At 36.8% G+C, this 12,208-nt stretch overlaps 1 non-coding gene across 1 annotated transcript; it reads left to right on the top strand.

The window, feature by feature from the left end:
- Positions 1–1,043: 1,043 nt before the first annotated feature.
- Positions 1,044–1,150, top strand: LOC141681413 (small nucleolar RNA R71). Its single transcript, XR_012558849.1, has one exon. It is a non-coding gene; the product is annotated as a small nucleolar RNA R71 (small nucleolar RNA).
- Positions 1,151–12,208: the final 11,058 nt, after the last annotated feature.

Raw genomic sequence — 12,208 nt, 5'->3', positions numbered from 1 at the left:
GCATTTGCTCAAGAGCCTCAGCGAAAGGAATGTTGATGTGAAGTTTCTTGAACACCTCCAGAAACTTACCAAATTGCTTGTCCAGCTTTTGTTTTTGCAATCGCTTAGGAAAAGGTGGTGGATGATAGAGCTGTTTCTCCCCTGTATTACCCTCAGGCAGAGTGTGTTCAATAGTAGTCTTCCTTGGTTACCCCTCTTTCTCCTTTTGCATTCCTTCTTCATCTACAGCTTCAACTTCTCCATCCTTTGCTTTTTCAGCATCAACAACTTTTCCAGACCTTAAGGTGACAACTTTGACTTGCTCTTTAGCTTCCTTCCTGCCTGGCACTTCAGTATCCCTGGGAAGTGTGTCAGGTTGATGATTGAGCAAGGCATTGGCTATTTGTCCAATTTGATTTTCCAAGGTCTTGATAGAAACAGTCTGACTTTTGCATAACAGCTTTAACTCCTCGAAATCAGCACTAAAAAGTGGAGCAGCACCTCCTTGTTGAGAATATGTTTGCCTTTGAGCAAATTGCTGAGGTTGCTGGAATCCAGGTGGATTAAACTGTTTACTTGCAGCTTGCTGATATGGTTGCTGAATAGCATTCTGATTATTGCTTCAGTTGAAATTGGGATAATTTCTATTATTAGGATGATAAGTAGCGGGCACAGGCTGCTGCGGTCGCTGAAAATTGTTCACATACTGAACAGATTCATTAATAAGAGAACACTGATCCGTAGCATGAGAGCCTGCACAAAGCTCACAGACACTAGCTATTTGATTTACTCCATAGTTGGCTAAAGAATCGACCTTCATAGACAGCTCCTGGAGCTGCGCTGTAATAGCTGTAGCTGCATCAACTTCCAGAATACCTGCTACCTTCCCAGGAATCATCCTTTGAGTTGGGTTTTGGTACTCGTTTGCAGCCATAGTTTCAATGAGATTATAGGCCTCAGTATAGCTTTTGGCCCACAAGGCGCCTCCAGAAGCTGCATCGAGCATGGGCTGAGATTTGGCCCCCAAACCATTGTAGAAACCAGTGATCACTATCCAGTCAGGCATACCATGATGTGGACACTTTCTTAACATCTCCTTGTAGCGCTCCCAAGCCTCGCACATAGATTCTCCTTGTTGCTGTGCAAACTGAGTAAGAGCACTCCTCATAGCTGCAGTTTTGGCCATTGGATAGAACTTCATCAGAAACTTTTGTGCAAGATCTTCCCAAGTAGTGATGGACCCAGCTGGTAAAGAATGTAACCAGTCCTTAACTTTGTCCCTCAGAGAGAATGGGAAAAGCCTCAGCTTGATGGCCTCATCAGTAACACCATTATATTTGAAGGTACTACATATCTCGACAAAATTCCTGATATGCATGTTGGGATCTTCAGTCGCAGCACCTCCGAAAGAAACGGAATTCTGCACCATCTGAATAGTGCCCGACTTGATTTCAAAAGTATTGGCCTGAATAGCCGGATGAAAGATGCTTGACTGAATGTCATCAATTTTAGGCCGAGAAAAGTCCATAAGAGTTGGATCAGCTTGAACTACATGATCACCCATTGTTTCAGGTTCCTTCTTTTCACTCTCTTTATCCAAATCTTCAAAAACTATCTTCTCCGGAAAGTCAAGAGCTGTATCTGTCTCCTCAGCTTTATCCAGATTTCTCTTGCGAGTGCGAGAACGTGTTTGCATAAACGCTCGCTAGAGTACCTGAAACACGACCGGAAGCAGTAAGTAACAAGTCTTAATCAATGAATCCTAATGACCACTGATGGCAAGTACATAAACTAAACAAATTAACACTGAGTCCCCGGCAGCGGTGCCAAAAACTTGTTAGGCACAAAGCATGCGCTAAATAAATCACGCAAGTGTATGCGTTCGCAAGTAATATAGAATGATTTCTAGTTCGTTCCCACAGAGACTCTGATTAATTATATTTAATTAACACTTACTCACCAATATATGATTATTCTTCAATGCCAAGACAATAACAATTAAGATTGGTTAACTAATATTAACTACAAGAATTAAACACTTAAATTAACAATATTAAACATACATGAGATCCTGACTTCATTACTACTTCATTCAATAATTATTGTCATTAACCTTAGCATGTAATGGTGATGATATTAATCGAACAACACGAAACTGATAAATGCCAACTTTCATTGTACGAATACCATTCTACCAAGCATCCACAATTAAGATAGAAGTTGAATATGCATCAATTATGTTGAGACCCTATATGTCTACAGAATTTGACAAGATAACGATTTAAGTGCAAGTTATTCATGATGATTACACAGGGCAAGTAAAACGGTTAGAGTTACCCACTAATCATGCATACAATACATGAACCTATGCTAGCATGGCAAGTTCTAAATCTCAAGATTCATTGTCGCTTCACAAGAGATTAACAGGCTATAAGCACAACCTATGCTAGATATCATACAATCACCACATATCAAGGTAATAAACAATTAACTAAAGAAATCCATAATAAATCCGCTAGGATCCCATGATCACGATTAGCCCATAATAGAACTCAGCATCACCATGGGTTCATATGAAAGCATGATAATAACACAACGATATAAAGATTATAAATACTTAATAAATAATGAAGTACGGAACAAGAGTATTACGGTTCAAAGCATAAAGAAAACTAGCATCCACAGTTACAATGAATTAAAAGAATCACAAGATAAATGTATGCTTCGTCTTCTTCGTTGTTGCGTGCTAAAATGGTCTTCTCAATCTTCTTGCCTTCGCTCTTGATTATCTCCTCTATGAAGAAAACGTCTTCCCATAAGGTTTATTTAATAACCCAAGAGAACCAGCGCTAACAGAAGCCCAATTGTAATAGAATTAATAAAATCCAGATTCTAAAATTCCGCCCATAGGCGGCCGCCTGCATCCTCCACGCGGGCGCCTGCTAGCGCGCGGCCGCCTGCTCTCTCCAGGCGGGCGCCTGCTACCCTTCTGGAAAATATTTTATTTTGCTTCTGTTTTTTCTGATTTCTTTGCTCATCTCCCCTAGAATGATTCCAAGCACTTCCTTAAGCTTTATTTGATGAAAACCACCTATCTAAGCTAGTTATACCCTGAAATGGAAAAATACTAGAAAACGCGTCAAATACACAAAATACTCGAGTTCAAGACACCAATTCAAGCCGTTATGAGATGCTCTAAGTGGTATAAAATGCCACTTATCAGCTGGACCCTATGGGCCGGGGATGGACCGGACCCTTGGGTCATTGTGCCTGGGTACCCGAATGGATCTATACAATTAGGTATAGATTTACACTATATCCTGACTGATCAGCAGGATATGAGTGTGAACGTTACACTAGTGTCCAGTCTAATTCATTGTTGATCGCCATTAACGGCATTCTCTCTTGAAAATTTTTATGATTATAAAACCGGACAAAACCGTGATTCAGGAGATGAATCTGGGAATTGCTCGTCACTTCTGATTTATAATTAAAGGCTGGTAATGGCCAATGGTTATTTCGCTCAACTACCTTAAATAAATGAAAATGTTTATAAATTATTTAAAAGATTTTGTCCGGGAATTTCCTTTAATATTGATACCTGGAAATCAGTTATATACTTGCTGGGCATTTTTGGCTCACTCTTGCTCTGTAAATTCTTATTTCTTTCGGAAACAAATGAGGATAAAAGTGAATAGCTTTTGATAGACAGCAGAAGTTAGAAAGATCTCCGCTGCAAGAAGATGAAGATGTTAGAAAAATAAGACAAGGGAATTAGTAGAAAGGTATTTAAATTGTATTTTAGCTATTGTAAATTGTGGAAGGCTATATTCTTGTTTCATACCATAACCTGTAAACGATCCGAAACTAAGGGGTCATTTGTATATTGTTTTATATTATATAAAGATTGTTTAGTGACACCAAATCTTGACCCCGTATTTGGTGTAACTCCCCCAAATCTGGGGTCGGGGATCCGGGTTGTCACGAGTTCCATTTCCCTTAATAACACCCAATCTTAATAAATAATCAACTACTCTGTACTGTGACCCCACAATAAACACACACACCACAAGTTATAGTCTCAGAGATGAACACTCAAAAATAACACAAGTCCTTATATTCCACAATTATAAACCGTTACACCTTAAAAAGGTTCTGAATAAATTTACATATTCCTTGCCATTATTACAATTCATATTATACATAAGTCTGGTTCATCAATAGTTGAAAACCTAGCCTATTTGTAGCTCCTACCTCAGCTACGGCGGCATCAACGCTTTCAGAAGACTGCGGAACGTTTTCTAACCGCTTGCGAATCGGGAGCTTGGTCTCGTTCATCTTTTTTATCTGTTGTTGTGTGATGAAAGAAGAAAGCAAGGGTGAGCAGCAAGCCCACCAAAATAATATGTATAATGATTAACAATATATGAGCCTTCTCATAGTACTCATGAAAGTCTTGGTCAAAAGAAATGAACCAAGTTTTATATCTTAATGCGATGAAGTCGCAAAATATTCAGTATATATACATATATACTTTTCAAAATCTTGGAAGTCCTCTTCCATGCATAATATACACAGAGTTCCAGTTTATAACTGTATAAAAATATCGTTGCAAGGTGATCTCATATATCTACCCTTGTCTCAACATTTTTCTGAAAATCTTTGATATGCATAAGATAATCATTAACTAGATATAAGTTAAAAATATGAAGTTACAAGATACCCCAATATACTTATATCTTTTCCAAATATTACTTGAACTACCACCGTTCAAGTTATAATCAGTTCAAAAGTTCATCACATAGATGAGACTACAAGACAAGATTTGAATAGATTCAATCTTTGAATATCATTATAAATAATGGAGTTACGAGATACTTCATTAAATCCCGATATATATATACACCTATATATATACATTTCATACACTCCTTGAAAACCTCTGTTATGAAAATTATAAACAGAGTTGCAATATCCAATGAATTTGGAAAGGAGAAAACCTTGGCATAAACCTGATATCTTGCTGATCAGGAAAAGATACCAATAAGTAACCTTTTCTACTAGTAGATGGACGAATTCCCCATTGGTCATCACCCTGGCCGCAATAGGACCTTATGCTGGACTGCCACTCAGCCACTTACGCATTTGATGGACTCCCACTGAGCCACTTACACTTTCATGGACGCCCACTGAGCCCATGTTGCTTATGCCGACTCAAATAGATGAACTTACTTCCCGAACGATGGGCAAGTAATCAAGATGTTTTCTCAAAACAGCAACCTCGTTGCGAATGTAAATTACACCACTGAGCCGGATTCCTCAAGTTTTGAACGAGTATTTAAATCCCCTTTAAAAGGAAGATCTTAAATATAAAAATGAGTTTTGGGAACCGCTCTAACTTTTAAAAATCATTTTGAAGACTCGAAAACACTTTAAAGAGTGTTTGGAGTAATGCTGATTTAATGAAATAAATCAGTCCCAATATATTAGAAAATATTTGAATATTATTATTTAAATAATATTCCCATAAAGAATAATCTTTATAAAAATAATTGAAGTAGAAGTTTTAAAACTTATACTTGAAATGAGTATTAAATAACCAAAGATATACTTATACGAAAGTACTATCTTTATTTGAATAATCAAAGATAAGTTTGATTATCGACACCTTATTCTTTAATAAAATAAAGAACATATCTCAGCAAATAATCAGAGTCATAGATCCTCAAATGAATATTCAAATAATATTCATTAAATAATATAAACTGAGTCATAAGCCCTCGAATGAATATTCAAATAATATTCAATAAATAATATAAAAGAGTCATAAGCCCTCGAATGAATATTCAAATAATATTCAAATAATAAAATAAAAGGAGTCATAAGTCCTCGAATGAATATTCGTAATAATATTCATTAAATAAAATAAAGTTATCGAATAAACCTTATTCGATTAATAGTTTTAAAAACTATATCAATATATATATATATATATATATATATATATAAATATATATTATACTCGGGAGCCTCGCCTCCCGGTTTTAGAAAAAGTTCACCTTTTGATCCCCTATACTAAGGGTATACGCAAATACCGCTTATCTCTAGCATATGTATTATGCAACGAATAAGCATTTGAACCAACAGATATATAAATCAAGAATACGAAATAGGCATGCATATATACCATATCACATGCTACAATATATCGCAAGAATTTGCTAATAACAAATATGCATTTATCACAAGATCATGCATATACACATATACATCACAACAACAGTATAACGGGTAGAAAACTTGCCTGAGTGACTGGGGGTTACAAATGGCTCGGGACGAGTCTGGTAACCTATAAACAACATATAAGTTGGAATTAAACCGAAGTCACTTGTAAATCTATACTTTAACCAAATTAGACCCTAATGCTCGCTTTGCGCTTACTGATTCTCTTAAGTCGCTCGAGTACCCTCGGCTCCACCATTTTTTATAAATTAACCATTATGAGTTTTAAGGCGATTCCTTCGCGAGTGTCTTACCAACTTCCTATTACACTTTACATAAATGTTTCATACTCCAATTAGTCATTTAAGGTCTTTAACCTATGTTTCAAAGTAAGGCGAGGGGTAATGTTTCGTTCGCAAAACGTCGTTACTTAAAACGGCCGTTTCTCCTAAACCGTACATCGGAATCAAACGAACCACATATCAAAATGAAGCTCGTAACATGAACTATCTAAAAATGGTAATGGTCAAAACCTATCAGGGAGTTCTCGGGTCCTAATGTTATGAACAAAAGCAGTCTAAAGTAAATCGGACATTACGACGGCTATGTTTACGCGATTTCCAAATTTTTTACCATTCCAAATCATATCAATCCAACTACCAATCAATAACAAATCAAGACACACATCAATGCTACTGATTTCAGTCATAATAAGCTCAAGGATCTCAATCCAATCATATATTACAACATCTCCAAATTCAACTAAACTACTTAACAATTAAGCTCGAATCATGCTTATCATTCAAATTACTACTCATCCATCCAAACCATCTCCAAACTTCAACATTCAAACTTATTACTAAAGGGTGTGAAGATTTATACCTTTCTTGGAGGGTGGAAAGTTACTAGGAAGCCTTATGGAGCCTCCTACAAGCTTGACCTTTCCAAAGAAATCAAGAACACAAAGTTAGGCTTTGAAGTTTCTAAAAGTCCGATTTAAAGAAATGTAAAAATAAGGGTCTTACCATATTTATTTGGAAGAGACTTGTGAACAAGATTTGTAGGCCATCTCAATACCTTTCCAACGAGCTATAGAACATAACATTTGAGTGAGTATTGAAGGAGATATGGCAGTTTGAAGTTGCTGGGTTTGTTTTAGCCGAGAGCTTTCTTCTTGAAATGGGAAAGTCAACTTTCAATTTGTATTTGTGTTATGATATTTGTTGGTTGGTTGCTTCCTTTTGTCTTGGAATTAAAATAAATTTTTACCATGGTGAAAAATGTGTGGCTCACAATCAACCAACCAATCCTTCCCACTTGTCATGCTTAGGTCATCAAGCTTAGGTCATCTTGTTACACTTGTCTTCTTCTTGTTGGTTTGATGACATCATCATCCCTAACCTCCTTGATTAACTCCTAATTGCTTGCCTAATGACCGCTGATCTGTTATACGGTTCGCTTAACTTTTGTTCTCGTTTATCGTTTGAGGAATCATATCCGGGATCTTATCACTTGGGTTCCCCTAAACCTTCCTCAATATTTTATATTCCTTTTTATGATCCCCTCTTAAAATCCTTGAATTTAAATCCTATTTATCCTGTTACCTTATACTCACTTCTTTCTGTATCTGGTGGATTTCCGGGAAAAATCAAAGTGTTCGGAATTGGATTCTGACAATCTTTACATATACTTATATACCATATAGAGTACTAATAAAATCTCAGAATATCAATAACAGAAACCCTACATAGTGTGGCATGAAAAGTTTTCTTATTCAGCATAATCAGCAAAATCACTATTCATAAGGGTTTCAAAAATTCCAAAAATTGGGGTTATTACAGTCTCCCCTCCTTAAAAGGATTCCGTCCCGGAATCAGATAGAAAATGAATATGGATACTTTCTTAGCATTACACTTTCTAACTCTCAAGTAAATTTTCCCACATTGTGGTTCTTCCATCAAACTCTGAATAGTTTGATAACCCTTCTCCTAAGCTCTTGTTCCTTTTTCAATCTATAACCCTTCCTGGTTGCTCCATATAGGTTACGTCTGGTTGCATGTCTATGCGCTCATATGCCCCTATTTATCTGGCATCCGAATTACACTTCCTTAACATTGATACGTGAAACACGTTATGACTTGCTACATGTTCTGGGGTAAGGCTAGCTCATATGCTAACTTCCCAATACTTCTTAATATATCCAAGGGTCCGACAAATTGTGGATTAGCTTTCCTTTCTTTCCGAATCTCATCAATCCTTTCCAAGGGTTTCCAAGGGGATACCTTTAACAACACTAGGTCCCCTACTTCCTATTCTTTATCCTTTCATGTCAAATCAACATACTTCTTATGTCCATCTTGGGTTACTACCAGCCATCCTCTGATTAGATCTATTATATCCTTGGTCCTTTGGACTACTGCGGGTCCGAGCATCTTGCACTCTACAACTTCATCCTAACATAAGGGAGATCGACATTGTCTTCCCTCAAGGATCTCACAAGGCGACAACTCGATAATGACATAAGATCTATTGTCGTAAGAAAACTCAATCCGTGTTAAGTGATCATTCCAATTTCTTTCAAGTCTATTGCACAGACTCTCATTATAGCTTTTAGCATTAGAGCTTTTGCTTCTCAATACCCATTCTTTTCCAGTTCGTAATCGCTACTACCTTCCGTTCCTAATATTATACTGGTTATACTTTTGCTCGTTAGCGTTCTATAACCTTTTAATAACCTCGTCAACCTTAGTATCATGAATGTGTTTCCATTCCGCATACCACCACAACTTTATTACTCCTTTTTCAGCTGCTTCTATCTTCGAAAGCTTAGTCCTTCATATAGAAGTAAAAGAATTTATTGAGAGATCACTATGATCATGAACACTTGTTACATTGCATAGTTAGTACAGAAGGTGGCCAGCCTTTAGTACTTGACAAGCAATTAAACAATATATGGTATCCTACTCAGCTTCTATCACACAGATAGATAGTCATTCGGCAATACCTCCCCTTCTGGAAGGGTTGTTCTTCTCAGCTTATATGAAATGAAAAGAAGAGAAAAGAACGAATTGAAGAGAATTGTATATGTGAAAAAAAAATATACTGCCACCAAATATCTGGCTTGGAACCTACCTCTGAACTATAGAGGTTTGATATAGGAGAACAAAACATATGTGTATTTATATCAACATCAAGTATTATAGCATCGCATTTTACATGCTTAAATATTTACTATTCCATCCATCATTCTATGGACCCATGCTCTTGCTCGAGCTTATACACAATCACCTTTGAAACTCCCTCGACATCGAAAATCGAATCTGGGTTTTCATTCTAGACATCACCGTTACTAGAATTCTATGCTTGCACTGCAACCTTCCTCATATAGTAATACGACTCTCTATTGATAAGAAGGAATAAGTATTCAATAGGTAGATAATCGACTTAATTAGTCTATCAATGATAACTTATACATCACCACAACCCGATTAGTGGTACTTAATCTCAACATCCATTCCAATACAACTCTTACGGTTGTAATTAATTGGCTCATTACCCGCAGAATCATTCCTGCACTACTAGGGTCCATCGTTGACCTACTGTATTCATTCATTTTCCATGAAGTCTTAATAGCTAACCATACGGAGTCCATACATCTCGTATCGAATTCTTCTAAGGAGGTAACATGATCACCGTTCATTATTCATGAAGAACACTCCTGAACTTGACGTACATATGACATGAAGCAGATAAAATTGCAGAAGAGTTTCAATGAAAGCAACGATAGCAGGTTAATACCATTATTAACCATATGTCTTTATTAGGAGACATGAAGCTCAAAGGTTCATTTAGTCCTTTCGTAACATGGTCCTGGCTTATCTTAAGATATGGCCCTCTAAGATAGATAGCCCGCTCACGGTGATTACAAAAATTAATCTTTACCCAACTACTATCACGGTTGAGTATCGCACAATCATCAGAAGGAATGTCAATCTTTCACACCATAATACAACCTTCACAGCCTTCACCATTATCACTATATTCCTCTGGCACGAGCGCCTATAATTGCCCTCTTACACTTAAAGTGTCAGCCACCTCTTTGGCCTTTCTTGATAGTAATATTTCCTTACAATCAATGTCATTTTAACCACCTTCACTAAATTTTCTACCTCATTTCCAATCACTGCTTGTGTGAAGATGTTTTCCTTAAAATCTGATGAGTAAAAAAAAATATCACCATTTTTCCATAAGTTATTGCCTCAGTCTTTAGAGGTTAATCACTATCACGACTGACTCTCAATCATAATTAGAACATCTTTTATCCTAGGCCTTAATTGCCCTGAACAATTTTGACCTTTACTGGTTCGATCCATACTTTCTCGGGGTTTAACACGTGCCCCACTTGGCATCATTATAATTACGTCATATTTCCTTTATCAACATTTTTATTCTTTAGAATTTTGAATATTACCTTTCTTCTTGTAAAACCTCTAAGGTTATCCTCGAATCGTTCCTCCTGTATTCCCTAGATACAGGGCATATCAAGATACTATTTATTAATACCAGAATCATTGTCTATATACTTCTGAAAAATTTCTCCACTGATTCTTAAAGGTTGTTATTACCTTAATCCTTTCCAATTCATACTGTCAAAACTCACATTATCCCTATTAAGGGTGAAATTCCAACCTTTATACATTCCCCGAGGATTCATTTTAAGTTACCGATGTTCTATCCTTAATTCCACCTTTAAAAGGTACATGCATCCTTCCATGGATAAATCAAGTCATATATCCCTGATGAGGGTGTCGTATTCAATCATTCCCACCTCGATAGTATATGCCTAATTTTACAATAACATCTGTATTCCAAATGAGGTCATATTGAAGATAAGAACGGTTATCCGCTTTTCTTGCCTGATTCAGTAATGATAACAGGGATGTTCTAGAAGATGTTTGTCATGTTCAACGTGAACCTTTTAGTTCTAACTACTCATTTACCTCTTTTATTTATCTCAACAGTCATCTCAATGTTGGGATATCTTTCATACCTGGCGTCTCCCTTTCTGGGTATCATGCCCCCGGTCTTACACTTCACATTCTTGAAGGTCACTTCCTTCATCCAATTTTCCTAATTTCTTACTTTCTTGTCTCCTCAGTCCATCCGTGTTTCCTTATTAATCAATCGATCTATCTCAAATTTTCATCGAATACTGTCGACTTCAAGGGAATTAACTTTACATATCGCTTACGCCTTCAAACCTTGAATTTATCTCATGATCAGTCACCATCGCGCTGATGATGACACACTTCTCTATATTTATTGCAAGGGTTTCTTAGGGTTTCCCATACCTAACTCCCTTATCACTTCTCAACTCTATTTCCTTTATATCCCTTTATACTCCTTCCCTTTTCAGTCTTTTATTTTCGTTTCCATTACAACCATTACATGAACCAACACAACATAAGCATTGATTTCAAACATCCCGTCATTCTGGATTCGTGTCCTCAGAATGAATCTTGACAACTTTTACAACTTAGATTCATAATTCATCATACTCGTCCGCTTTTGTTCTGGCTCTAAAGCTTTTACACTACCTCCATAACCTTGGGAAGTACTTTCCCGAAAACAATTGTCTGAACTTTAATCAGTTTATTATAACCTCTGGCTCCGTGCCTTTCTTGGCCTTTCACCAACGGGTGGCCTCTCTCTTACGGGGGTAAGTGACGAAAATAGTCTTTTGTGCTTCGTCAATCATTTAGAATCTCAAATAATTCCTATATTTCCTTTAGGCAGGCTCTTGCCTCGACTGGGTCAAACTGTTCCTTGGAACTCTGAGAGCTTAGCGACTTAAAGGTCATGAAAGGATTTCCTACCGCGTTGTTTCCTCAAGGTGGTGGTTGGGAATAAAAGTATAAGTTCTGTTTAGACAGGTCCATGAATTTCCATATAGGAGTACCGTCTCGGGTCTCCTTATCTTGCTCGACTTCTATTTTCTCAGTATGAA

This window comes from Apium graveolens, chromosome 8, assembly GCF_009905375.1.
Source record: "Apium graveolens cultivar Ventura chromosome 8, ASM990537v1, whole genome shotgun sequence".
NCBI lineage: Eukaryota > Viridiplantae > Streptophyta > Magnoliopsida > Apiales > Apiaceae > Apium > Apium graveolens.
The sequence above is the reverse complement of the archived record's forward strand: the minus strand, read 5'-3'. Positions and strand labels throughout refer to the sequence as shown.